Source organism: Spea bombifrons, chromosome 3 (assembly GCF_027358695.1).
Source record: "Spea bombifrons isolate aSpeBom1 chromosome 3, aSpeBom1.2.pri, whole genome shotgun sequence".
In the NCBI taxonomy this organism is placed as follows: Eukaryota; Metazoa; Chordata; class Amphibia; order Anura; family Pelobatidae; genus Spea; species Spea bombifrons.
This window is the reverse complement of record NC_071089.1, coordinates 119,534,222-119,561,554: the sequence shown is the minus strand read 5'-3', so window position 1 is coordinate 119,561,554 and position 27,333 is coordinate 119,534,222. Positions and strand designations below refer to the sequence as shown.

General features: G+C 41.2%; 12 non-coding genes across 12 annotated transcripts; all 12 read left to right on the top strand.

Annotated features, from left to right (window-relative positions):
* The first annotated feature begins 4,060 nt into the window (after positions 1-4,060).
* On the top strand, positions 4,061-4,134 carry TRNAN-GUU (transfer RNA asparagine (anticodon GUU)). The gene has a single exon. It is a non-coding gene; the product is annotated as a tRNA-Asn (tRNA).
* A 2,148-nt stretch (positions 4,135-6,282) lies between these two features.
* On the top strand, positions 6,283-6,356 carry TRNAN-GUU (transfer RNA asparagine (anticodon GUU)). Its single transcript has one exon. It is a non-coding gene; the product is annotated as a tRNA-Asn (tRNA).
* Positions 6,357-7,381: 1,025 nt separating this feature from the next.
* Positions 7,382-7,455, top strand: TRNAN-GUU (transfer RNA asparagine (anticodon GUU)). Its single transcript has one exon. It is a non-coding gene; the product is annotated as a tRNA-Asn (tRNA).
* Positions 7,456-9,759: 2,304 nt separating this feature from the next.
* On the top strand, positions 9,760-9,833 carry TRNAN-GUU (transfer RNA asparagine (anticodon GUU)). Its single transcript has one exon. It is a non-coding gene; the product is annotated as a tRNA-Asn (tRNA).
* A 1,013-nt stretch (positions 9,834-10,846) lies between these two features.
* Positions 10,847-10,920, top strand: TRNAN-GUU (transfer RNA asparagine (anticodon GUU)). Its single transcript has one exon. It is a non-coding gene; the product is annotated as a tRNA-Asn (tRNA).
* Positions 10,921-13,224: 2,304 nt separating this feature from the next.
* On the top strand, positions 13,225-13,298 carry TRNAN-GUU (transfer RNA asparagine (anticodon GUU)). The gene has a single exon. It is a non-coding gene; the product is annotated as a tRNA-Asn (tRNA).
* Positions 13,299-14,311: 1,013 nt separating this feature from the next.
* Positions 14,312-14,385, top strand: TRNAN-GUU (transfer RNA asparagine (anticodon GUU)). The gene has a single exon. It is a non-coding gene; the product is annotated as a tRNA-Asn (tRNA).
* A 3,378-nt stretch (positions 14,386-17,763) lies between these two features.
* TRNAN-GUU (transfer RNA asparagine (anticodon GUU)) lies at positions 17,764-17,837 on the top strand. The gene has a single exon. It is a non-coding gene; the product is annotated as a tRNA-Asn (tRNA).
* A 2,304-nt stretch (positions 17,838-20,141) lies between these two features.
* TRNAN-GUU (transfer RNA asparagine (anticodon GUU)) lies at positions 20,142-20,215 on the top strand. Its single transcript has one exon. It is a non-coding gene; the product is annotated as a tRNA-Asn (tRNA).
* A 1,013-nt stretch (positions 20,216-21,228) lies between these two features.
* TRNAN-GUU (transfer RNA asparagine (anticodon GUU)) lies at positions 21,229-21,302 on the top strand. The gene has a single exon. It is a non-coding gene; the product is annotated as a tRNA-Asn (tRNA).
* Positions 21,303-23,606: 2,304 nt separating this feature from the next.
* On the top strand, positions 23,607-23,680 carry TRNAN-GUU (transfer RNA asparagine (anticodon GUU)). Its single transcript has one exon. It is a non-coding gene; the product is annotated as a tRNA-Asn (tRNA).
* A 1,013-nt stretch (positions 23,681-24,693) lies between these two features.
* TRNAN-GUU (transfer RNA asparagine (anticodon GUU)) lies at positions 24,694-24,767 on the top strand. Its single transcript has one exon. It is a non-coding gene; the product is annotated as a tRNA-Asn (tRNA).
* Positions 24,768-27,333: the final 2,566 nt, after the last annotated feature.

Sequence of the window (27,333 nt, the reverse complement as noted above, 5' to 3'; positions counted from 1 at the left end):
GCGTTCGGTTGTTAACCGAAATTTTGGTGGTTCAAGCCCACCCAGGGACGAGTGGGATCTTTTCCTGAAATTTTCATTCCTGTGTTTGCAACACCAATGACCTAATGATTACATTGAAAGACAGAAATGCAAAATCCTTAAAGCTTTCCAACATTAAGCTAAATCTTCTTATTCCACTTGTGGAAAGTTATTTTCCAGACAAAGCATGCCAATCCTTCCATGAAAAAACACAGGAAAAACTTCTTGGCATAGTGCCAATTTTGGAATGCTTAGATTATTATTATTAATTTTTTGTTTTTTAACTTAGGCCACGTCTACAATACTACATGTTGTTAATAATTCGGGCAGCCGTTACCAAAATAGTGGCTGGCAAGGGGAGAATGCCGTTTTCATACAATATCATAAATGACACAAGTTGTTAACCCTACGTGCCAAATAATCTTATGCAACGCCAGTTGTGCTTAAACAGAAAAGTGATATAATGAAAACAAAATTAGCAGAGGATGGTTTCGATCCATCGACCTCTGGGTTATGGGCCCAGCACGCTTCCGCTGCGCCACTCTGCTTTTTGTGGCACTTTCTTCACAAATGATAAAAACACATTAATTCCTGACTTTTTTTTCTCCAAATCTCTTCTTCAAGCTTCGAAAGTGCCAACTTTTTGCCACTTTCTTCCCAAATGATAAAAAACCATGAATATCTGACTTTTTTTTCCCAAATCTCTTCTTCAAGATTCGTAAAGACAATTTAGGAGTACAAGTTCTCACCATCATGAAATAATGTATAAACAGTTGAGATACAACTGTCAATTCTTCTGCTATGGTCACTAAGCCCTCTGGAATGCTGAAGGTTTAAAGTCATAATCCTCACTGCTTCTCTGAAAACAGTCACATGTGGTTGTCTCTGTGGCGCAATCGGTTAGCGCGTTCGAGTGTTTACCGAAAGGTTGGTGGTTCAAGCCCACCCAGGGACGAGTGGGATGTTTTCCTGAAAACTTTCATTCCTGTCTTTGCAACACCAATGAGCTAATGATTACATTGAAAGACAGAAATGCAAAATCCTTAAAGCTTTCCAACATTAAGCTAAGGCTAGGTTTCCACTTGGGTTTTTGTCCTGCGTTTTTTTCTTGATGAAAAACGCCAGGAAAAACGCCAAGAAAACTGCCACTGCATTTACCTGCGTTTTGGCGTTTTTTCTGGCGTTTTAGCCTTTCTGTGGAAATTGCTTTTTTTGACCTTAGGCAGTTTTTCCAGCCTTTACAAGTTAGAAGTTTCACCCAGCTAAAAGGGATTAGGATAAATGGCAAGTATCTGCCCCCTCCTGATGTCATTTACTTGGTAGACCCTTTTGTCTCTTTTCTGTGGTTTGTAAGGCATGCTTTATTCCGAATGTCTGCTCCTCTGGGAAGATTGGCCCCAAATGATGGTGCAAATTGTTTGCTGTTGCTTTTGGCACGCAGGATCCAGTTGATGCGTCGGGTATGTTTGTTTGTAATGGCATGTTTGTTCCAAATGGTGTAAAATTCAATATGAACCAGTCCAGGACTTTGTTTTGTGTGAAACTGTTTGTTTTCAGCCTATTTCTCGTAGGACACACAGATACTGGGTCCATCCTCTGCATTGTAACTGTGGAAAAAACGTCATAAAAAACGCCAAGGCAATAAACCCACATGGCTTTTTCATGGCGTTTTTTCTCTCCCATAGACTTCTATTGGAGAAAAACGCCAAGATTTCCTTGCAAAAAACGCCAGAGTGTCAACATGCTGCGATTTTGAAAAACTGCCACAGAGCCCAAAAAAGCAAACGCCAAAGAGGACTGAAAAAACGCCAAACAGAAAAAGGCCAAGTGGAAATGGCATTTTGCGATTTCCTATTGAAGAACAGCTAACATCTGGCTGCAGCCGTTTTTCACTAAAAAAACGCCAGGTGGCGCTATTGGCGTTTTTATGGGCGTTTTTAGCAAAAAAAAACCAAGTGGAAACCTAGCCTAAATCTTCTTATTCCACTTGTGGAAAGTTATTTTCCAGACAAAGCATGCCAATCCTTCCATGGAAAAACACAGGAAAAACTTCTTGGCATAGTGCCAATTTTGGAATGCTTAGATTATTATTATTAATTTTTTGTTTTTTAACTTAGGCCACGTCTACAATACTACATGTTGTTAATAATTCGGGCAGCCGTTACCAAAATAGTGGCTGGCAAGGGGAGAATGCCGTTTTCATACAATATCATAAATGACACAAGTTGTTAACCCTACGTACCAATTAATCTTATGCAACGCCAGTTGTGCTTAAACAGAAAAGTGACATAATGAAAAGAAAATCAGCAGAGGATGGTTTCGATCCATCGACCTCTGGGTTATGGGCCCAGCACGCTTCCGCTGCGCCACTCTGCTTTTCATATAGCTGTTTGTCCGAGGGAAGAATGCTGTTTTAATGCAATATCATCAATGACAGAAGTTATTAACCCTATGTAAAAATGACATCTAGCAGAGAATGGTTTCGATCCATCGACCTCTGGGTTATGGGCACAGAACGCTTCCGCTGCACCACTCAGCTTTCTGTACAGCTGTTTGTCCGAGGGGAGAATGCTGTTTTCATGCAATATCATCAATGACAGAAGTTATTAACCCTATGTAAAAATGACATCTAGCAGAGGATGGTTTCGATCCATCGACATCTGGGTCATGGGCCCAGCACGCTTCCGCTGCGCCACTCTGCTTTTCGTGGTACTTTCTTCACAAATGATAAAACACATTAATTCCTGACTTTTTTTTCCCAAATCTCTTCTTCAAGATTCGTAAAGACAATTTAGGAGTACAAGTTCTCACCATCATGAAATAATGTATAAACAGTTGAGATACAACTGTCAATTCTTCTGCTATGGTCACTAAGCCCTCTGGAATGCTGAAGGTTTAAAGTCATAATCCTCACTGCTTCTCTGAAAACAGTCACATGTGGTTGTCTCTGTGGCGCAATCGGTTAGCGCGTTCGGCTGTTAACCGAAAGGTTGGTGGTTCAAGCCCACCCGGGGACGAGTGGGATGTTTTCCTGAAAACTTTCATTCCTGTCTTTGCAACACCAATGAGCTAGTGATTACATTGAAAGACAAAAATGCAAAATCTTTAAAGCTTTCCAACATTAAGCTAAATCTTCTTATTCCACTTGTGGAAAGTTATTTTCCAGACAAAGCATGCCAATCCTTCCATGAAAAAACACAGGAAAAAACACAGGAAAAACTTCTTGGCATAGTGCCAATTTTGGAATGCTTAGATTATTATTATTAATTTTTTGTTTTTTAACTTAGGCCACGTCTACAATACTACATGTTGTTAATAATTCGGGCAGCCGTTACCAAAATAGTGGCTGGCAAGGGGAGAATGCCGTTTTCATAAAATATCATAAATGACACAAGTTGTTAACCCTACGTGCCAAATAATCTTATGCAACGCCAGTTGTGCTTAAACAGAAAAGTGATATAATGAAAACAAAATTAGCAGAGGGTGGTTTCGATCCATCGACTTCTGGGTTATGGGCCCAGCACGCTTCCGCTGCGCCACTCTGCTTCTCATATAGCGTTTTGTCCGAGGGGAGAATGTTGTTTTAATGCAATATCATCAATGACAGCAGTTATTAACCCTATGTAAAAATGACATCTAGCAGAGGATGGTTTCGATCCATCGACCTCTGGGTTATGGGCCCAGCACGCTTCCGCTGCGCCACTCTGCTTTTCGTGGCACTTTCTTCACAAATGATAAAAACACATTAATTCCTGACTTTTTTTTCTCCAAATCTCTTCTTCAAGCTTCGAAAGTGCCAACTTTTTGCCACTTTCTTCCCAAATGATAAAAAACCATGAATATCTGACTTTTTTTTCCCAAATCTCTTCTTCAAGATTCGTAAAGACAATTTAGGAGTACAAGTTCTCACCATCATGAAATAATGTATAAACAGTTGAGATACAACTGTCAATTCTTCTGCTATGGTCACTAAGCCCTCTGGAATGCTGAAGGTTTAAAGTCATAATCCTCACTGCTTCTCTGAAAGCAGTCACATGTGGTTGTCTCTGTGGCGCAATCGGTTAGCGCGTTCGGCTGTTAACCGAAAGGTTGGTGGTTCAAGCCCACCCAGGGACGAGTGGGATGTTTTCCTGAAAACTTTCATTCCTGTCTTTGCAACACCAATGAGCTAATGATTACATTGAAAGACAGAAATGCAAAATCCTTAAAGCTTTCCAACATTAAGCTAAGGCTAGGTTTCCACTTGGGTTTTTGTCCTGCGTTTTTTTCTTGATGAAAAACGCCAGGAAAAACGCCAAGAAAACTGCCACTGCATTTACCTGCGTTTTGGCGTTTTTTCTGGCGTTTTAGCCTTTCTGTGGAAATTGCTTTTTTTGACCTTAGGCAGTTTTTCCAGCCTTTACAAGTTAGAAGTTTCACCCAGCTAAAAGGGATTAGGATAAATGGCAAGTATCTGCCCCCTCCTGATGTCATTTACTTGGTAGACCCTTTTGTCTCTTTTCTGTGGTTTGTAAGGCATGCTTTATTCCGGATGTCTGCTCCTCTGGGAAGATTGGCCCCAAATGATGGTGCAAATTGTTTGCTGTTGCTTTTGGCACGCAGGATCCAGTTGATGCGTCGGGTATGTTTGTTTGTAATGGCATGTTTGTTCCAAATGGTGTAAAATTCAATATGAACCAGTCCAGGACTTTGTTTTGTGTGAAACTGTTTGTTTTCAGCCTATTTCTCGTAGGACACACAGATACTGGGTCCATCCTCTGCATTGTAACTGTGGAAAAAACGTCATAAAAAACGCCAAGGCAATAAACCCACATGGCTTTTTCATGGCGTTTTTTTCTCTCCCATAGACTTCTATTGGAGAAAAACGCCAAGATTTCCTTGCAAAAAACGCCAGAGTGTCAACATGCTGCGATTTTGAAAAACTGCCACAGAGCCCAAAAAAGCAGACAAACGCCAAAGAGGACTGAAAAAACGCCAAACAGAAAAAGGCCAAGTGGAAATGGCATTTTGCGATTTCCTATTGAAGAACAGCTAACATCTGGCTGCAGCCGTTTTTCACTAAAAAAATGCCAGGTGGCGCTATTGGCGTTTTTATGGGCGTTTTTAGCAAAAAAAAACCAAGTGGAAACCTAGCCTAAATCTTCTTATTCCACTTGTGGAAAGTTATTTTCCAGACAAAGCATGCCAATCCTTCCATGGAAAAACACAGGAAAAACTTCTTGGCATAGTGCCAATTTTGGAATGCTTAGATTATTATTATTATTTTTTTGTTTTTTAACTTAGGCCACGTCTACAATACTACATGTTGTTAATAATTCGGGCAGCCGTTACCAAAATAGTGGCTGGCAAGGGGAGAATGCCGTTTTCATACAATATCATAAATGACACAAGTTGTTAACCCTACGTACCAATTAATCTTATGCAACGCCAGTTGTGCTTAAACAGAAAAGTGACATAATGAAAAGAAAATTAGCAGAGGATGGTTTCGATCCATCGACCTCTGGGTTATGGGCCCAGCACGCTTCCGCTGCGCCACTCTGCTTTTCATATAGCTGTTTGTCCGAGGGAAGAATGCTGTTTTAATGCAATATCATCAATGACAGAAGTTATTAACCCTATGTAAAAATGACATCTAGCAGAGAATGGTTTCGATCCATCGACCTCTGGGTTATGAGCACAGCACGCTTCCGCTGCACCACTCAGCTTTCTGTACAGCTGTTTGTCCGAGGGGAGAATGCTGTTTTCATGCAATATCATCAATGACAGAAGTTATTAACCCTATGTAAATATGACATCTAGCAGAGGATGGTTTCGATCCATCGACCTCCGGGCCCAGCACGCTTCCGCTGCGCCACTCTGCTTTCTATACAGCTTTTGTCCGAGGGGAGAATGCTGTTTTTATGCAATATCATCAATGACAGAAGTTATTAACCCTATGTGAAAACGACATCTAGCAGAGGATAGTTTCGATCCATCGACCTCTGGGTTATGGGCCCAGCGCGCTTCCGCTGCGCCACTCTGCTTTTCGTAGTACTTTCTTCACAAATGATAAAACACATTAATTCCTGACTTTTTTTTCCCAAATCTCTTCTTCAAGATTCGTAAAGACAATTTAGGAGTACAAGTTCTCACCATCATGAAATAATGTATAAACAGTTGAGATACAACTGTCAATTCTTCTGCTATGGTCACTAAGCCCTCTGGAATGCTGAAGGTTTAAAGTCATAATCCTCACTGCTTCTCTGAAAACAGTCACATGTGGTTGTCTCTGTGGCGCAATCGGTTAGCGCGTTCGGCTGTTAACCGAAAGGTTGGTGGTTCAAGCCCACCCAGGGACGAGTGGGATGTTTTCCTGAAAACTTTCATTCCTGTCTTTGCAACACCAATGAGCTAGTGATTACATTGAAAGACAAAAATGCAAAATCTTTAAAGCTTTCCAACATTAAGCTAAATCTTCTTATTCCACTTGTGGAAAGTTATTTTCCAGACAAAGCATGCCAATCCTTCCATGAAAAAAACACAGGAAAAAACACAGGAAAAACTTCTTGGCATAGTGCCAATTTTGGAATGCTTAGATTATTATTATTAATTTTTTGTTTTTTAACTTAGGCCACGTCTACAATACTACATGTTGTTAATAATTCGGGCAGCCGTTACCAAAATAGTGGCTGGCAAGGGGAGAATGCCGTTTTCATAAAATATCATAAATGACACAAGTTGTTAACCCTACGTGCCAAATAATCTTATGCAACGCCAGTTGTGCTTAAACAGAAAAGTGATATAATGAAAACAAAATTAGCAGAGGATGGTTTCGATCCATCGACCTCTGGGTTATGGGCCCAGCACGCTTCCGCTGCGCCACTCTGCTTCTCATATAGTGTTTTGTCCGAGGGGAGAATGTTGTTTTAATGCAATATCATCAATGACAGAAGTTATTCACCCTATGTAAAAACGACATCTAGCAGAGGATGGTTTCGATCCATCGACCTCTGGGTTATGGGCCCAGCACGCTTCCGCTGCGCCACTCTGCTTTTCGTGGCACTTTCTTCACAAATGATAAAAACACATTAATTCCTGACTTTTTTTTCTCCAAATCTCTTCTTCAAGCTTCGAAAGTGCCAACTTTTTGCCACTTTCTTCCCAAATGATAAAAAACCATGAATATCTGACTTTTTTTCCCAAATCTCTTCTTCAAGATTCGTAAAGACAATTTAGGAGTACAAGTTCTCACCATCATGAAATAATGTATAAACAGTTGAGATACAACTGTCAATTCTTCTGCTATGGTCACTAAGCCCTCTGGAATGCTGAAGGTTTAAAGTCATAATCCTCACTGCTTCTCTGAAAACAGTCACATGTGGTTGTCTCTGTGGCGCAATCGGTTAGCGCGTTCGGCTGTTAACCGAAAGGTTGGTGGTTCAAGCCCACCCAGGGACGAGTGGGATGTTTTCCTGAAAACTTTCATTCCTGTCTTTGCAACACCAATGAGCTAATGATTACATTGAAAGACAGAAATGCAAAATCCTTAAAGCTTTCCAACATTAAGCTAAGGCTAGGTTTCCACTTGGGTTTTTGTCCTGCGTTTTTTTCTTGATGAAAAACGCCAGGAAAAACGCCAAGAAAACTGCCACTGCATTTACCTGCGTTTTGGCGTTTTTTCTGGCGTTTTAGCCTTTCTGTGGAAATTGCTTTTTTTGACCTTAGGCAGTTTTTCCAGCCTTTACAAGTTAGAAGTTTCACCCAGCTAAAAGGGATTAGGATAAATGGCAAGTATCTGCCCCCTCCTGATGTCATTTACTTGGTAGACCCTTTTGTCTCTTTTCTGTGGTTTGTAAGGCATGCTTTATTCCGAATGTCTGCTCCTCTGGGAAGATTGGCCCCAAATGATGGTGCAAATTGTTTGCTGTTGCTTTTGGCACGCAGGATCCAGTTGATGCGTCGGGTATGTTTGTTTGTAATGGCATGTTTGTTCCAAATGGTGTAAAATTCAATATGAACCAGTCCAGGACTTTGTTTTGTGTGAAACTGTTTGTTTTCAGCCTATTTCTCGTAGGACACACAGATACTGGGTCCATCCTCTGCATTGTAACTGTGGAAAAAACGTCATAAAAAACGCCAAGGCAATAAACCCACATGGCTTTTTCATGGCGTTTTTTCTCTCCCATAGACTTCTATTGGAGAAAAACGCCAAGATTTCCTTGCAAAAAACCCCAGAGTGTCAACATGCTGCGATTTTGAAAAACTGCCACAGAGCCCAAAAAAGCAGACAAACGCCAAAGAGGACTGAAAAAACGCCAAACAGAAAAAGGCCAAGTGGAAATGGCATTTTGCGATTTCCTATTGAAGAACAGCTAACATCTGGCTGCAGCCGTTTTTCACTAAAAAAACGCCAGGTGGCGCTATTGGCGTTTTTATGGGCGTTTTTAGCAAAAAAAAACCAAGTGGAAACCTAGCCTAAATCTTCTTATTCCACTTGTGGAAAGTTATTTTCCAGACAAAGCATGCCAATCCTTCCATGGAAAAACACAGGAAAAACTTCTTGGCATAGTGCCAATTTTGGAATGCTTAGATTATTATTATTAATTTTTTGTTTTTTAACTTAGGCCACGTCTACAATACTACATGTTGTTAATAATTCGGGCAGCCGTTACCAAAATAGTGGCTGGCAAGGGGAGAATGCCGTTTTCATACAATATCATAAATGACACAAGTTGTTAACCCTACGTACCAATTAATCTTATGCAACGCCAGTTGTGCTTAAACAGAAAAGTGACATAATGAAAACAAAATTAGCAGAGGATGGTTTCGATCCATCGACCTCTGGGTTATGGGCCCAGCACGCTTCCGCTGCGCCACTCTGCTTTTCATATAGCTGTTTGTCCGAGGGAAGAATGCTGTTTTAATGCAATATCATCAATGACAGAAGTTATTAACCCTATGTAAAAATGACATCTAGCAGAGAATGGTTTCGATCCATCGACCTGTGGGTTATGGGCACAGCACGCTTCCGCTGCACCACTCAGCTTTCTGTACAGCTGTTTGTCCGAGGGGAGAATGCTGTTTTCATGCAATATCATCAATGACAGAAGTTATTAACCCTATGTAAAAATGACATCTAGCAGAGGATGGTTTCGATCCATCGACCTCCGGGCCCAGCACGCTTCCGCTGCGCCACTCTGCTTTCTATACAGCTTTTGTCCGAGGGGAGAATGCTGTTTTTATGCAATATCATCAATGACAGAAGTTATTAACCCTATGTGAAAAACGACATCTAGCAGAGGATGGTTTCGATCCATCGACCTCCAGGCCCAGCACGCTTCCGCTGCGCCACTCTGCTTTCTATATAGCTTTTGTCCGAGGGGAGAACGCTGTTTTTATGCAATATCATCAATGACAGAAGTTATTAACCCTATGTGAAAAACGACATCTAGCAGAGGATGGTTTCGATCCATCGACCTCTGGGTTATGGGCCCAGCACGCTTCCGCTGCGCCACTCTGCTTTTCGTGGTACTTTCTTCACAAATGATAAAACACATTAATTCCTGACTTTTTTTTCCCAAATCTCTTCTTCAAGATTCGTAAAGACAATTTAGGAGTACAAGTTCTCACCATCATGAAATAATGTATAAACAGTTGAGATACAACTGTCAATTCTTCTGCTATGGTCACTAAGCCCTCTGGAATGCTGAAGGTTTAAAGTCATAATCCTCACTGCTTCTCTGAAAACAGTCACATGTGGTTGTCTCTGTGGCGCAATCGGTTAGCGCGTTCGGCTGTTAACCGAAAGGTTGGTGGTTCAAGCCCACCCAGGGACGAGTGGGATGTTTTCCTGAAAACTTTCATTCCTGTCTTTGCAACACCAATGAGCTAGTGATTACATTGAAAGACAAAAATGCAAAATCTTTAAAGCTTTCCAACATTAAGCTAAATCTTCTTATTCCACTTGTGGAAAGTTATTTTCCAGACAAAGCATGCCAATCCTTCCATGAAAAAACACAGGAAAAACTTCTTGGCATAGTGCCAATTTTGGAATGCTTAGATTATTATTATTAATTTTTTGTTTTTTAACTTAGGCCACGTCTACAATACTACATGTTGTTAATAATTCGGGCAGCCGTTACCAAAATAGTGGCTGGCAAGGGGAGAATGCCGTTTTCATAAAATATCATAAATGACACAAGTTGTTAACCCTACGTGCCAAATAATCTTATGCAACGCCAGTTGTGCTTAAACAGAAAAGTGATATAATGAAAACAAAATTAGCAGAGGATGGTTTCGATCCATCGACCTCTGGGTTATGGGCCCAGCACGCTTCCGCTGCGCCACTCTGCTTCTCATATAGTGTTTTGTCCGAGGGGAGAATGTTTTTTTAATGCAATATCATCAATGACAGAAGTTATTAACCCTATGTAAAAACGACATCTAGCAGAGGATGGTTTCGATCCATCGACCTCTGGGTTATGGGCCCAGCACGCTTCCGCTGCGCCACTCTGCTTTTCGTGGCACTTTCTTCACAAATGATAAAAACACATTAATTCCTGACTTTTTTTTCTCCAAATCTCTTCTTCAAGCTTCGAAAGTGCCAACTTTTTGCCACTTTCTTCCCAAATGATAAAAAACCATGAATATCTGACTTTTTTTTCCCAAATCTCTTCTTCAAGATTCGTAAAGACAATTTAGGAGTACAAGTTCTCACCATCATGAAATAATGTATAAACAGTTGAGATACAACTGTCAATTCTTCTGCTATGGTCACTAAGCCCTCTGGAATGCTGAAGGTTTAAAGTCATAATCCTCACTGCTTCTCTGAAAACAGTCACATGTGGTTGTCTCTGTGGCGCAATCGGTTAGCGCGTTCGGCTGTTAACCGAAAGGTTGGTGGTTCAAGCCCACCCAGGGACGAGTGGGATGTTTTCCTGAAAACTTTCATTCCTGTCTTTGCAACACCAATGAGCTAATGATTACATTGAAAGACAGAAATGCAAAATCCTTAAAGCTTTCCAACATTAAGCTAAGGCTAGGTTTCCACTTGGGTTTTTGTCCTGCGTTTTTTTCTTGATGAAAAACGCCAGGAAAAACGCCAAGAAAACTGCCACTGCATTTACCTGCGTTTTGGCGTTTTTTCTGGCGTTTTAGCCTTTCTGTGGAAATTGCTTTTTTTGACCTTAGGCAGTTTTTCCAGCCTTTACAAGTTAGAAGTTTCACCCAGCTAAAAGGGATTAGGATAAATGGCAAGTATCTGCCCCCTCCTGATGTCATTTACTTGGTAGACCCTTTTGTCTCTTTTCTGTGGTTTGTAAGGCATGCTTTATTCCGAATGTCTGCTCCTCTGGGAAGATTGGCCCCAAATGATGGTGCAAATTGTTTGCTGTTGCTTTTGGCACGCAGGATCCAGTTGATGCGTCGGGTATGTTTGTTTGTAATGGCATGTTTGTTCCAAATGGTGTAAAATTCAATATGAACCAGTCCAGGACTTTGTTTTGTGTGAAACTGTTTGTTTTCAGCCTATTTCTCGTAGGACACACAGATACTGGGTCCATCCTCTGCATTGTAACTGTGGAAAAAACGTCATAAAAAACGCCAAGGCAATAAACCCACATGGCTTTTTCATGGCGTTTTTTCTCTCCCATAGACTTCTATTGGAGAAAAACGCCAAGATTTCCTTGCAAAAAACGCCAGAGTGTCAACATGCTGCGATTTTGAAAAACTGCCACAGAGCCCAAAAAAGCAGACAAACGCCAAAGAGGACTGAAAAAACGCCAAACAGAAAAAGGCCAAGTGGAAATGGCATTTTGCGATTTCCTATTGAAGAACAGCTAACATCTGGCTGCAGCCGTTTTTCACTAAAAAAACGCCAGGTGGCGCTATTGGCGTTTTTATGGGCGTTTTTAGCAAAAAAAAACCAAGTGGAAACCTAGCCTAAATCTTCTTATTCCACTTGTGGAAAGTTATTTTCCAGACAAAGCATGCCAATCCTTCCATGGAAAAACACAGGAAAAACTTCTTGGCATAGTGCCAATTTTGGAATGCTTAGATTATTATTATTAATTTTTTGTTTTTTAACTTAGGCCACGTCTACAATACTACATGTTGTTAATAATTCGGGCAGCCGTTACCAAAATAGTGGCTGGCAAGGGGAGAATGCCGTTTTCATACAATATCATAAATGACACAAGTTGTTAACCCTACGTACCAATTAATCTTATGCAACGCCAGTTGTGCTTAAACAGAAAAGTGACATAATGAAAAGAAAATTAGCAGAGGATGGTTTCGATCCATCGACCTCTGGGTTATGGGCCCAGCACGCTTCCGCTGCGCCACTCTGCTTTTCATATAGTTATTTGTCCGAGGGAAGAATGCTGTTTTAATGCAATATCATCAATGACAGAAGTTATTAACCCTATGTAAAAATGACATCTAGCAGAGAATGGTTTCGATCCATCGACCTCTGGGTTATGGGCACAGCACGCTTCCGCTGCACCACTCAGCTTTCTGTACAGCTGTTTGTCCGAGGGGAGAATGCTGTTTTCATGCAATATCATCAATGACAGAAGTTATTAACCCTATGTAAAAATGACATCTAGCAGAGGATGGTTTCGATCCATCGACCTCCGGGCCCAGCACGCTTCCGCTGCGCCACTCTGCTTTCTATACAGCTTTTGTCCGAGGGGAGAATGCTGTTTTTATGCAATATCATCAATGACAGAAGTTATTAACCCTATGTGAAAAACGACATCTAGCAGAGGATGGTTTCGATCCATCGACCTCCGGGCCCAGCACGCTTCCGCTGCGCCACTCTGCTTTCTATATAGCTTTTGTCCGAGGGGAGAATGCTGTTTTTATGCAATATCATCAATGACAGAAGTTATTAACCCTATGTGAAAAACAACATCTAGCAGAGGATGGTTTCGATCCATCGACCTCTGGGTTATGGGCCCAGCACGCTTCCGCTGCGCCACTCTGCTTTTCGTGGTACTTTCTTCACAAATGATAAAACACATTAATTCCTGACTTTTTTTTCCCAAATCTCTTCTTCAAGATTCGTAAAGACAATTTAGGAGTACAAGTTCTCACCATCATGAAATAATGTATAAACAGTTGAGATACAACTGTCAATTCTTCTGCTATGGTCACTAAGCCCTCTGGAATGCTGAAGGTTTAAAGTCATAATCCTCACTGCTTCTCTGAAAACAGTCACATGTGGTTGTCTCTGTGGCGCAATCGGTTAGCGCGTTCGGCTGTTAACCGAAAGGTTGGTGGTTCAAGCCCACCCAGGGACGAGTGGGATGTTTTCCTGAAAACTTTCATTCCTGTCTTTGCAACACCAATGAGCTAGTGATTACATTGAAAGACAAAAATGCAAAATCTTTAAAGCTTTCCAACATTAAGCTAAATCTTCTTATTCCACTTGTGGAAAGTTATTTTCCAGACAAAGCATGCCAATCCTTCCATGAAAAAACACAGGAAAAACTTCTTGGCATAGTGCCAATTTTGGAATGCTTAGATTATTATTATTAATTTTTTGTTTTTTAACTTAGGCCACGTCTACAATACTACATGTTGTTAATAATTCGGGCAGCCGTTACCAAAATAGTGGCTGGCAAGGGGAGAATGCCGTTTTCATAAAATATCATAAATGACACAAGTTGTTAACCCTACGTGCCAAATAATCTTATGCAACGCCAGTTGTGCTTAAACAGAAAAGTGATATAATGAAAACAAAATTAGCAGAGGATGGTTTCGATCCATCGACCTCTGGGTTATGGGCCCAGCACGCTTCCGCTGCGCCACTCTGCTTCTCATATAGTGTTTTGTCCGAGGGGAGAATGTTTTTTTAATGCAATATCATCAATGACAGAAGTTATTAACCCTATGTAAAAACGACATCTAGCAGAGGATGGTTTCGATCCATCGACCTCTGGGTTATGGGCCCAGCACGCTTCCGCTGCGCCACTCTGCTTTTCGTGGCACTTTCTTCACAAATGATAAAAACACATTAATTCCTGACTTTTTTTTCTCCAAATCTCTTCTTCAAGCTTCGAAAGTGCCAACTTTTTGCCACTTTCTTCCCAAATGATAAAAAACCATGAATATCTGACTTTTTTTTCCCAAATCTCTTCTTCAAGATTCGTAAAGACAATTTAGGAGTACAAGTTCTCACCATCATGAAATAATGTATAAACAGTTGAGATACAACTGTCAATTCTTCTGCTATGGTCACTAAGCCCTCTGGAATGCTGAAGGTTTAAAGTCATAATCCTCACTGCTTCTCTGAAAACAGTCACATGTGGTTGTCTCTGTGGCGCAATCGGTTAGCGCGTTCGGCTGTTAACCGAAAGGTTGGTGGTTCAAGCCCACCCAGGGACGAGTGGGATGTTTTCCTGAAAACTTTCATTCCTGTCTTTGCAACACCAATGAGCTAATGATTACATTGAAAGACAGAAATGCAAAATCCTTAAACCTTTACAACATTAAGCTAAGGCTAGGTTTCCACTTGGGTTTTTGTCCTGCGTTTTTTTCTTGATGAAAAACGCCAGGAAAAACGCCAAGAAAACTGCCACTGCATTTACCTGCGTTTTGGCGTTTTTTCTGGCGTTTTAGCCTTTCTGTGGAAATTGCTTTTTTTGACCTTAGGCAGTTTTTCCAGCCTTTACAAGTTAGAAGTTTCACCCAGCTAAAAGGGATTAGGATAAATGGCAAGTATCTGCCCCCTCCTGATGTCATTTACTTGGTAGACCCTTTTGTCTCTTTTCTGTGGTTTGTAAGGCATGCTTTATTCCGAATGTCTGCTCCTCTGGGAAGATTGGCCCCAAATGATGGTGCAAATTGTTTGCTGTTGCTTTTGGCACGCAGGATCCAGTTGATGCGTCGGGTATGTTTGTTTGTAATGGCATGTTTGTTCCAAATGGTGTAAAATTCAATATGAACCAGTCCAGGACTTTGTTTTGTGTGAAACTGTTTGTTTTCAGCCTATTTCTCGTAGGACACACAGATACTGGGTCCATCCTCTGCATTGTAACTGTGGAAAAAACGTCATAAAAAACGCCAAGGCAATAAACCCACATGGCTTTTTCATGGCGTTTTTTCTCTCCCATAGACTTCTATTGGAGAAAAACGCCAAGATTTCCTTGCAAAAAACGCCAGAGTGTCAACATGCTGCGATTTTGAAAAACTGCCACAGAGCCCAAAAAAGCAGACAAACGCCAAAGAGGACTGAAAAAACGCCAAACAGAAAAAGGCCAAGTGGAAATGGCATTTTGCGATTTCCTATTGAAGAACAGCTAACATCTGGCTGCAGCCGTTTTTCACTAAAAAAACGCCAGGTGGCGCTATTGGCGTTTTTATGGGCGTTTTTAGCAAAAAAAAACCAAGTGGAAACCTAGCCTAAATCTTCTTATTCCACTTGTGGAAAGTTATTTTCCAGACAAAGCATGCCAATCCTTCCATGGAAAAACACAGGAAAAACTTCTTGGCATAGTGCCAATTTTGGAATGCTTAGATTATTATTATTAATTTTTTGTTTTTTAACTTAGGCCACGTCTACAATACTACATGTTGTTAATAATTCGGGCAGCCGTTACCAAAATAGTGGCTGGCAAGGGGAGAATGCCGTTTTCATACAATATCATAAATGACACAAGTTGTTAACCCTACGTACCAATTAATCTTATGCAACGCCAGTTGTGCTTAAACAGAAAAGTGACATAATGAAAAGAAAATTAGCAGAGGATGGTTTCGATCCATCGACCTCTGGGTTATGGGCCCAGCACGCTTCCGCTGCGCCACTCTGCTTTTCATATAGTTGTTTGTCCGAGGGAAGAATGCTGTTTTAATGCAATATCATCAATGACAGAAGTTATTAACCCTATGTAAAAATGACATCTAGCAGAGAATGGTTTCGATCCATCGACCTCTGGGTTATGGGCACAGCACGCTTCCGCTGCACCACTCAGCTTTCTGTACAGCTGTTTGTCTGAGGGGAGAATGCTGTTTTCATGCAATATCATCAATGACAGAAGTTATTAACCCTATGTAAAAATGACATCTAGCAGAGGATGGTTTCGATCCATCGACCTCCGGGCCCAGCACGCTTCCGCTGCGCCACTCTGCTTTCTATACAGCTTTTGTCCGAGGGGAGAATGCTGTTTTTATGCAATATCATCAATGACAGAAGTTATTAACCCTATGTGAAAAACGACATCTAGCAGAGGATGGTTTCGATCCATCGACCTCCGGGCCCAGCACGCTTCCGCTGCGCCACTCTGCTTTCTATATAGCTTTTGTCCGAGGGGAGAATGCTGTTTTTATGCAATATCATCAATGACAGAAGTTATTAACCCTATGTGAAAAACAACATCTAGCAGAGGATGGTTTCGATCCATCGACCTCTGGGTTATGGGCCCAGCACGCTTCCGCTGCGCCACTCTGCTTTTCGTGGTACTTTCTTCACAAATGATAAAACACATTAATTCCTGACTTTTTTTTCCCAAATCTCTTCTTCAAGATTCGTAAAGACAATTTAGGAGTACAAGTTCTCACCATCATGAAATAATGTATAAACAGTTGAGATACAACTGTCAATTCTTCTGCTATGGTCACTAAGCCCTCTGGAATGCTGAAGGTTTAAAGTCATAATCCTCACTGCTTCTCTGAAAACAGTCACATGTGGTTGTCTCTGTGGCGCAATCGGTTAGCGCGTTCGGCTGTTAACCGAAAGGTTGGTGGTTCAAGCGAGTGGGATGTTTTCCTGAAAACTTTCATTCCTGTCTTTGCAACACCAATGAGCTAGTGATTACATTGAAAGACAAAAATGCAAAATCTTTAAAGCTTTCCAACATTAAGCTAAATCTTCTTATTCCACTTGTGGAAAGTTATTTTCCAGACAAAGCATGCCAATCCTTCCATGAAAAAACACAGGAAAAACTTCTTGGCATAGTGCCAATTTTGGAATGCTTAGATTATTATTATTAATTTTTTGTTTTTTAACTTAGGCCACGTCTACAATACTACATGTTGTTAATAATTCGGGCAGCCGTTACCAAAATAGTGGCTGGCAAGGGGAGAATGCCGTTTTCATAAAATATCATAAATGACACAAGTTGTTAACCCTACGTGCCAAATAATCTTATGCAACGCCAGTTGTGCTTAAACAGAAAAGTGATATAATGAAAACAAAATTAGCAGAGGATGGTTTCGATCCATCGACCTCTGGGTTATGGGCCCAGCACGCTTCCGCTGCGCCACTCTGCTTCTCATATAGTGTTTTGTCCGAGGGGAGAATGTTGTTTTAATGCAATATCATCAATGACAGAAGTTATTCACCCTATGTAAAAACGACATCTAGCAGAGGATGGTTTCGATCCATCGACCTCTGGGTTATGGGCCCAGCACGCTTCCGCTGCGCCACTCTGCTTTTCGTGGCACTTTCTTCACAAATGATAAAAACACATTAATTCCTGACTTTTTTTTCTCCAAATCTCTTCTTCAAGCTTCGAAAGTGCCAACTTTTTGCCACTTTCTTCCCAAATGATAAAAAACCATGAATATCTGACTTTTTTTCCCAAATCTCTTCTTCAAGATTCGTAAAGACAATTTAGGAGTACAAGTTCTCACCATCATGAAATAATGTATAAACAGTTGAGATACAACTGTCAATTCTTCTGCTATGGTCACTAAGCCCTCTGGAATGCTGAAGGTTTAAAGTCATAATCCTCACTGCTTCTCTGAAAACAGTCACATGTGGTTGTCTCTGTGGCGCAATCGGTTAGCGCGTTCGGCTGTTAACCGAAAGGTTGGTGGTTCAAGCCCACCCAGGGACGAGTGGGATGTTTTCCTGAAAACTTTCATTCCTGTCTTTGCAACACCAATGAGCTAATGATTACATTGAAAGACAGAAATGCAAAATCCTTAAAGCTTTCCAACATTAAGCTAAGGCTAGGTTTCCACTTGGGTTTTTGTCCTGCGTTTTTTTCTTGATGAAAAACGCCAGGAAAAACGCCAAGAAAACTGCCACTGCATTTACCTGCGTTTTGGCGTTTTTTCTGGCGTTTTAGCCTTTCTGTGGAAATTGCTTTTTTTGACCTTAGGCAGTTTTTCCAGCCTTTACAAGTTAGAAGTTTCACCCAGCTAAAAGGGATTAGGATAAATGGCAAGTATCTGCCCCCTCCTGATGTCATTTACTTGGTAGACCCTTTTGTCTCTTTTCTGTGGTTTGTAAGGCATGCTTTATTCCGAATGTCTGCTCCTCTGGGAAGATTGGCCCCAAATGATGGTGCAAATTGTTTGCTGTTGCTTTTGGCACGCAGGATCCAGTTGATGCGTCGGGTATGTTTGTTTGTAATGGCATGTTTGTTCCAAATGGTGTAAAATTCAATATGAACCAGTCCAGGACTTTGTTTTGTGTGAAACTGTTTGTTTTCAGCCTATTTCTCGTAGGACACACAGATACTGGGTCCATCCTCTGCATTGTAACTGTGGAAAAAACGTCATAAAAAACGCCAAGGCAATAAACCCACATGGCTTTTTCATGGCGTTTTTTCTCTCCCATAGACTTCTATTGGAGAAAAACGCCAAGATTTCCTTGCAAAAAACCCCAGAGTGTCAACATGCTGCGATTTTGAAAAACTGCCACAGAGCCCAAAAAAGCAGACAAACGCCAAAGAGGACTGAAAAAACGCCAAACAGAAAAAGGCCAAGTGGAAATGGCATTTTGCGATTTCCTATTGAAGAACAGCTAACATCTGGCTGCAGCCGTTTTTCACTAAAAAAACGCCAGGTGGCGCTATTGGCGTTTTTATGGGCGTTTTTAGCAAAAAAAAACCAAGTGGAAACCTAGCCTAAATCTTCTTATTCCACTTGTGGAAAGTTATTTTCCAGACAAAGCATGCCAATCCTTCCATGGAAAAACACAGGAAAAACTTCTTGGCATAGTGCCAATTTTGGAATGCTTAGATTATTATTATTAATTTTTTGTTTTTTAACTTAGGCCACGTCTACAATACTACATGTTGTTAATAATTCGGGCAGCCGTTACCAAAATAGTGGCTGGCAAGGGGAGAATGCCGTTTTCATACAATATCATAAATGACACAAGTTGTTAACCCTACGTACCAATTAATCTTATGCAACGCCAGTTGTGCTTAAACAGAAAAGTGACATAATGAAAACAAAATTAGCAGAGGATGGTTTCGATCCATCGACCTCTGGGTTATGGGCCCAGCACGCTTCCGCTGCGCCACTCTGCTTTTCATATAGCTGTTTGTCCGAGGGAAGAATGCTGTTTTAATGCAATATCATCAATGACAGAAGTTATTAACCCTATGTAAAAATGACATCTAGCAGAGAATGGTTTCGATCCATCGACCTGTGGGTTATGGGCACAGCACGCTTCCGCTGCACCACTCAGCTTTCTGTACAGCTGTTTGTCCGAGGGGAGAATGCTGTTTTCATGCAATATCATCAATGACAGAAGTTATTAACCCTATGTAAAAATGACATCTAGCAGAGGATGGTTTCGATCCATCGACCTCCGGGCCCAGCACGCTTCCGCTGCGCCACTCTGCTTTCTATACAGCTTTTGTCCGAGGGGAGAATGCTGTTTTTATGCAATATCATCAATGACAGAAGTTATTAACCCTATGTGAAAAACGACATCTAGCAGAGGATGGTTTCGATCCATCGACCTCCAGGCCCAGCACGCTTCCGCTGCGCCACTCTGCTTTCTATATAGCTTTTGTCCGAGGGGAGAACGCTGTTTTTATGCAATATCATCAATGACAGAAGTTATTAACCCTATGTGAAAAACGACATCTAGCAGAGGATGGTTTCGATCCATCGACCTCTGGGTTATGGGCCCAGCACGCTTCCGCTGCGCCACTCTGCTTTTCGTGGTACTTTCTTCACAAATGATAAAACACATTAATTCCTGACTTTTTTTTCCCAAATCTCTTCTTCAAGATTCGTAAAGACAATTTAGGAGTACAAGTTCTCACCATCATGAAATAATGTATAAACAGTTGAGATACAACTGTCAATTCTTCTGCTATGGTCACTAAGCCCTCTGGAATGCTGAAGGTTTAAAGTCATAATCCTCACTGCTTCTCTGAAAACAGTCACATGTGGTTGTCTCTGTGGCGCAATCGGTTAGCGCGTTCGGCTGTTAACCGAAAGGTTGGTGGTTCAAGCCCACCCAGGGACGAGTGGGATGTTTTCCTGAAAACTTTCATTCCTGTCTTTGCAACACCAATGAGCTAGTGATTACATTGAAAGACAAAAATGCAAAATCTTTAAAGCTTTCCAACATTAAGCTAAATCTTCTTATTCCACTTGTGGAAAGTTATTTTCCAGACAAAGCATGCCAATCCTTCCATGAAAAAACACAGGAAAAACTTCTTGGCATAGTGCCAATTTTGGAATGCTTAGATTATTATTATTAATTTTTTGTTTTTTAACTTAGGCCACGTCTACAATACTACATGTTGTTAATAATTCGGGCAGCCGTTACCAAAATAGTGGCTGGCAAGGGGAGAATGCCGTTTTCATAAAATATCATAAATGACACAAGTTGTTAACCCTACGTGCCAAATAATCTTATGCAACGCCAGTTGTGCTTAAACAGAAAAGTGATATAATGAAAACAAAATTAGCAGAGGATGGTTTCGATCCATCGACCTCTGGGTTATGGGCCCAGCACGCTTCCGCTGCGCCACTCTGCTTCTCATATAGTGTTTTGTCCGAGGGGAGAATGTTTTTTTAATGCAATATCATCAATGACAGAAGTTATTAACCCTATGTAAAAACGACATCTAGCAGAGGATGGTTTCGATCCATCGACCTCTGGGTTATGGGCCCAGCACGCTTCCGCTGCGCCACTCTGCTTTTCGTGGCACTTTCTTCACAAATGATAAAAACACATTAATTCCTGACTTTTTTTTCTCCAAATCTCTTCTTCAAGCTTCGAAAGTGCCAACTTTTTGCCACTTTCTTCCCAAATGATAAAAAACCATGAATATCTGACTTTTTTTTCCCAAATCTCTTCTTCAAGATTCGTAAAGACAATTTAGGAGTACAAGTTCTCACCATCATGAAATAATGTATAAACAGTTGAGATACAACTGTCAATTCTTCTGCTATGGTCACTAAGCCCTCTGGAATGCTGAAGGTTTAAAGTCATAATCCTCACTGCTTCTCTGAAAACAGTCACATGTGGTTGTCTCTGTGGCGCAATCGGTTAGCGCGTTCGGCTGTTAACCGAAAGGTTGGTGGTTCAAGCCCACCCAGGGACGAGTGGGATGTTTTCCTGAAAACTTTCATTCCTGTCTTTGCAACACCAATGAGCTAATGATTACATTGAAAGACAGAAATGCAAAATCCTTAAAGCTTTCCAACATTAAGCTAAGGCTAGGTTTCCACTTGGGTTTTTGTCCTGCGTTTTTTTCTTGATGAAAAACGCCAGGAAAAACGCCAAGAAAACTGCCACTGCATTTACCTGCGTTTTGGCGTTTTTTCTGGCGTTTTAGCCTTTCTGTGGAAATTGCTTTTTTTGACCTTAGGCAGTTTTTCCAGCCTTTACAAGTTAGAAGTTTCACCCAGCTAAAAGGGATTAGGATAAATGGCAAGTATCTGCCCCCTCCTGATGTCATTTACTTGGTAGACCCTTTTGTCTCTTTTCTGTGGTTTGTAAGGCATGCTTTATTCCGAATGTCTGCTCCTCTGGGAAGATTGGCCCCAAATGATGGTGCAAATTGTTTGCTGTTGCTTTTGGCACGCAGGATCCAGTTGATGCGTCGGGTATGTTTGTTTGTAATGGCATGTTTGTTCCAAATGGTGTAAAATTCAATATGAACCAGTCCAGGACTTTGTTTTGTGTGAAACTGTTTGTTTTCAGCCTATTTCTCGTAGGACACACAGATACTGGGTCCATCCTCTGCATTGTAACTGTGGAAAAAACGTCATAAAAAACGCCAAGGCAATAAACCCACATGGCTTTTTCATGGCGTTTTTTCTCTCCCATAGACTTCTATTGGAGAAAAACGCCAAGATTTCCTTGCAAAAAACGCCAGAGTGTCAACATGCTGCGATTTTGAAAAACTGCCACAGAGCCCAAAAAAGCAGACAAACGCCAAAGAGGACTGAAAAAACGCCAAACAGAAAAAGGCCAAGTGGAAATGGCATTTTGCGATTTCCTATTGAAGAACAGCTAACATCTGGCTGCAGCCGTTTTTCACTAAAAAAACGCCAGGTGGCGCTATTGGCGTTTTTATGGGCGTTTTTAGCAAAAAAAAACCAAGTGGAAACCTAGCCTAAATCTTCTTATTCCACTTGTGGAAAGTTATTTTCCAGACAAAGCATGCCAATCCTTCCATGGAAAAACACAGGAAAAACTTCTTGGCATAGTGCCAATTTTGGAATGCTTAGATTATTATTATTAATTTTTTGTTTTTTAACTTAGGCCACGTCTACAATACTACATGTTGTTAATAATTCGGGCAGCCGTTACCAAAATAGTGGCTGGCAAGGGGAGAATGCCGTTTTCATACAATATCATAAATGACACAAGTTGTTAACCCTACGTACCAATTAATCTTATGCAACGCCAGTTGTGCTTAAACAGAAAAGTGACATAATGAAAAGAAAATTAGCAGAGGATGGTTTCGATCCATCGACCTCTGGGTTATGGGCCCAGCACGCTTCCGCTGCGCCACTCTGCTTTTCATATAGTTATTTGTCCGAGGGAAGAATGCTGTTTTAATGCAATATCATCAATGACAGAAGTTATTAACCCTATGTAAAAATGACATCTAGCAGAGAATGGTTTCGATCCATCGACCTCTGGGTTATGGGCACAGCACGCTTCCGCTGCACCACTCAGCTTTCTGTACAGCTGTTTGTCCGAGGGGAGAATGCTGTTTTCATGCAATATCATCAATGACAGAAGTTATTAACCCTATGTAAAAATGACATCTAGCAGAGGATGGTTTCGATCCATCGACCTCCGGGCCCAGCACGCTTCCGCTGCGCCACTCTGCTTTCTATACAGCTTTTGTCCGAGGGGAGAATGCTGTTTTTATGCAATATCATCAATGACAGAAGTTATTAACCCTATGTGAAAAACGACATCTAGCAGAGGATGGTTTCGATCCATCGACCTCCGGGCCCAGCACGCTTCCGCTGCGCCACTCTGCTTTCTATATAGCTTTTGTCCGAGGGGAGAATGCTGTTTTTATGCAATATCATCAATGACAGAAGTTATTAACCCTATGTGAAAAACAACATCTAGCAGAGGATGGTTTCGATCCATCGACCTCTGGGTTATGGGCCCAGCACGCTTCCGCTGCGCCACTCTGCTTTTCGTGGTACTTTCTTCACAAATGATAAAACACATTAATTCCTGACTTTTTTTTCCCAAATCTCTTCTTCAAGATTCGTAAAGACAATTTAGGAGTACAAGTTCTCACCATCATGAAATAATGTATAAACAGTTGAGATACAACTGTCAATTCTTCTGCTATGGTCACTAAGCCCTCTGGAATGCTGAAGGTTTAAAGTCATAATCCTCACTGCTTCTCTGAAAACAGTCACATGTGGTTGTCTCTGTGGCGCAATCGGTTAGCGCGTTCGGCTGTTAACCGAAAGGTTGGTGGTTCAAGCCCACCCAGGGACGAGTGGGATGTTTTCCTGAAAACTTTCATTCCTGTCTTTGCAACACCAATGAGCTAGTGATTACATTGAAAGACAAAAATGCAAAATCTTTAAAGCTTTCCAACATTAAGCTAAATCTTCTTATTCCACTTGTGGAAAGTTATTTTCCAGACAAAGCATGCCAATCCTTCCATGAAAAAACACAGGAAAAACTTCTTGGCATAGTGCCAATTTTGGAATGCTTAGATTATTATTATTAATTTTTTGTTTTTTAACTTAGGCCACGTCTACAATACTACATGTTGTTAATAATTCGGGCAGCCGTTACCAAAATAGTGGCTGGCAAGGGGAGAATGCCGTTTTCATAAAATATCATAAATGACACAAGTTGTTAACCCTACGTGCCAAATAATCTTATGCAACGCCAGTTGTGCTTAAACAGAAAAGTGATATAATGAAAACAAAATTAGCAGAGGATGGTTTCGATCCATCGACCTCTGGGTTATGGGCCCAGCACGCTTCCGCTGCGCCACTCTGCTTCTCATATAGTGTTTTGTCCGAGGGGAGAATGTTTTTTTAATGCAATATCATCAATGACAGAAGTTATTAACCCTATGTAAAAACGACATCTAGCAGAGGATGGTTTCGATCCATCGACCTCTGGGTTATGGGCCCAGCACGCTTCCGCTGCGCCACTCTGCTTTTCGTGGCACTTTCTTCACAAATGATAAAAACACATTAATTCCTGACTTTTTTTTCTCCAAATCTCTTCTTCAAGCTTCGAAAGTGCCAACTTTTTGCCACTTTCTTCCCAAATGATAAAAAACCATGAATATCTGACTTTTTTTTCCCAAATCTCTTCTTCAAGATTCGTAAAGACAATTTAGGAGTACAAGTTCTCACCATCATGAAATAATGTATAAACAGTTGAGATACAACTGTCAATTCTTCTGCTATGGTCACTAAGCCCTCTGGAATGCTGAAGGTTTAAAGTCATAATCCTCACTGCTTCTCTGAAAACAGTCACATGTGGTTGTCTCTGTGGCGCAATCGGTTAGCGCGTTCGGCTGTTAACCGAAAGGTTGGTGGTTCAAGCCCACCCAGGGACGAGTGGGATGTTTTCCTGAAAACTTTCATTCCTGTCTTTGCAACACCAATGAGCTAATGATTACATTGAAAGACAGAAATGCAAAATCCTTAAACCTTTACAACATTAAGCTAAGGCTAGGTTTCCACTTGGGTTTTTGTCCTGCGTTTTTTTCTTGATGAAAAACGCCAGGAAAAACGCCAAGAAAACTGCCACTGCATTTACCTGCGTTTTGGCGTTTTTTCTGGCGTTTTAGCCTTTCTGTGGAAATTGCTTTTTTTGACCTTAGGCAGTTTTTCCAGCCTTTACAAGTTAGAAGTTTCACCCAGCTAAAAGGGATTAGGATAAATGGCAAGTATCTGCCCCCTCCTGATGTCATTTACTTGGTAGACCCTTTTGTCTCTTTTCTGTGGTTTGTAAGGCATGCTTTATTCCGAATGTCTGCTCCTCTGGGAAGATTGGCCCCAAATGATGGTGCAAATTGTTTGCTGTTGCTTTTGGCACGCAGGATCCAGTTGATGCGTCGGGTATGTTTGTTTGTAATGGCATGTTTGTTCCAAATGGTGTAAAATTCAATATGAACCAGTCCAGGACTTTGTTTTGTGTGAAACTGTTTGTTTTCAGCCTATTTCTCGTAGGACACACAGATACTGGGTCCATCCTCTGCATTGTAACTGTGGAAAAAACGTCATAAAAAACGCCAAGGCAATAAACCCACATGGCTTTTTCATGGCGTTTTTTCTCTCCCATAGACTTCTATTGGAGAAAAACGCCAAGATTTCCTTGCAAAAAACGCCAGAGTGTCAACATGCTGCGATTTTGAAAAACTGCCACAGAGCCCAAAAAAGCAGACAAACGCCAAAGAGGACTGAAAAAACGCCAAACAGAAAAAGGCCAAGTGGAAATGGCATTTTGCGATTTCCTATTGAAGAACAGCTAACATCTGGCTGCAGCCGTTTTTCACTAAAAAAACGCCAGGTGGCGCTATTGGCGTTTTTATGGGCGTTTTTAGCAAAAAAAAACCAAGTGGAAACCTAGCCTAAATCTTCTTATTCCACTTGTGGAAAGTTATTTTCCAGACAAAGCATGCCAATCCTTCCATGGAAAAACACAGGAAAAACTTCTTGGCATAGTGCCAATTTTGGAATGCTTAGATTATTATTATTAATTTTTTGTTTTTTAACTTAGGCCACGTCTACAATACTACATGTTGTTAATAATTCGGGCAGCCGTTACCAAAATAGTGGCTGGCAAGGGGAGAATGCCGTTTTCATACAATATCATAAATGACACAAGTTGTTAACCCTACGTACCAATTAATCTTATGCAACGCCAGTTGTGCTTAAACAGAAAAGTGACATAATGAAAAGAAAATTAGCAGAGGATGGTTTCGATCCATCGACCTCTGGGTTATGGGCCCAGCACGCTTCCGCTGCGCCACTCTGCTTTTCATATAGTTGTTTGTCCGAGGGAAGAATGCTGTTTTAATGCAATATCATCAATGACAGAAGTTATTAACCCTATGTAAAAATGACATCTAGCAGAGAATGGTTTCGATCCATCGACCTCTGGGTTATGGGCACAGCACGCTTCCGCTGCACCACTCAGCTTTCTGTACAGCTGTTTGTCTGAGGGGAGAATGCTGTTTTCATGCAATATCATCAATGACAGAAGTTATTAACCCTATGTAAAAATGACATCTAGCAGAGGATGGTTTCGATCCATCGACCTCCGGGCCCAGCACGCTTCCGCTGCGCCACTCTGCTTTCTATACAGCTTTTGTCCGAGGGGAGAATGCTGTTTTTATGCAATATCATCAATGACAGAAGTTATTAACCCTATGTGAAAAACGACATCTAGCAGAGGATGGTTTCGATCCATCGACCTCCGGGCCCAGCACGCTTCCGCTGCGCCACTCTGCTTTCTATATAGCTTTTGTCCGAGGGGAGAATGCTGTTTTTATGCAATATCATCAATGACAGAAGTTATTAACCCTATGTGAAAAACAACATCTAGCAGAGGATGGTTTCGATCCATCGACCTCTGGGTTATGGGCCCAGCACGCTTCCGCTGCGCCACTCTGCTTTTCGTGGTACTTTCTTCACAAATGATAAAACACATTAATTCCTGACTTTTTTTTCCCAAATCTCTTCTTCAAGATTCGTAAAGACAATTTAGGAGTACAAGTTCTCACCATCATGAAATAATGTATAAACAGTTGAGATACAACTGTCAATTCTTCTGCTATGGTCACTAAGCCCTCTGGAATGCTGAAGGTTTAAAGTCATAATCCTCACTGCTTCTCTGAAAACAGTCACATGTGGTTGTCTCTGTGGCGCAATCGGTTAGCGCGTTCGGCTGTTAACCGAAAGGTTGGTGGTTCAAGCGAGTGGGATGTTTTCCTGAAAACTTTCATTCCTGTCTTTGCAACACCAATGAGCTAGTGATTACATTGAAAGACAAAAATGCAAAATCTTTAAAGCTTTCCAACATTAAGCTAAATCTTCTTATTCCACTTGTGGAAAGTTATTTTCCAGACAAAGCATGCCAATCCTTCCATGAAAAAACACAGGAAAAACTTCTTGGCA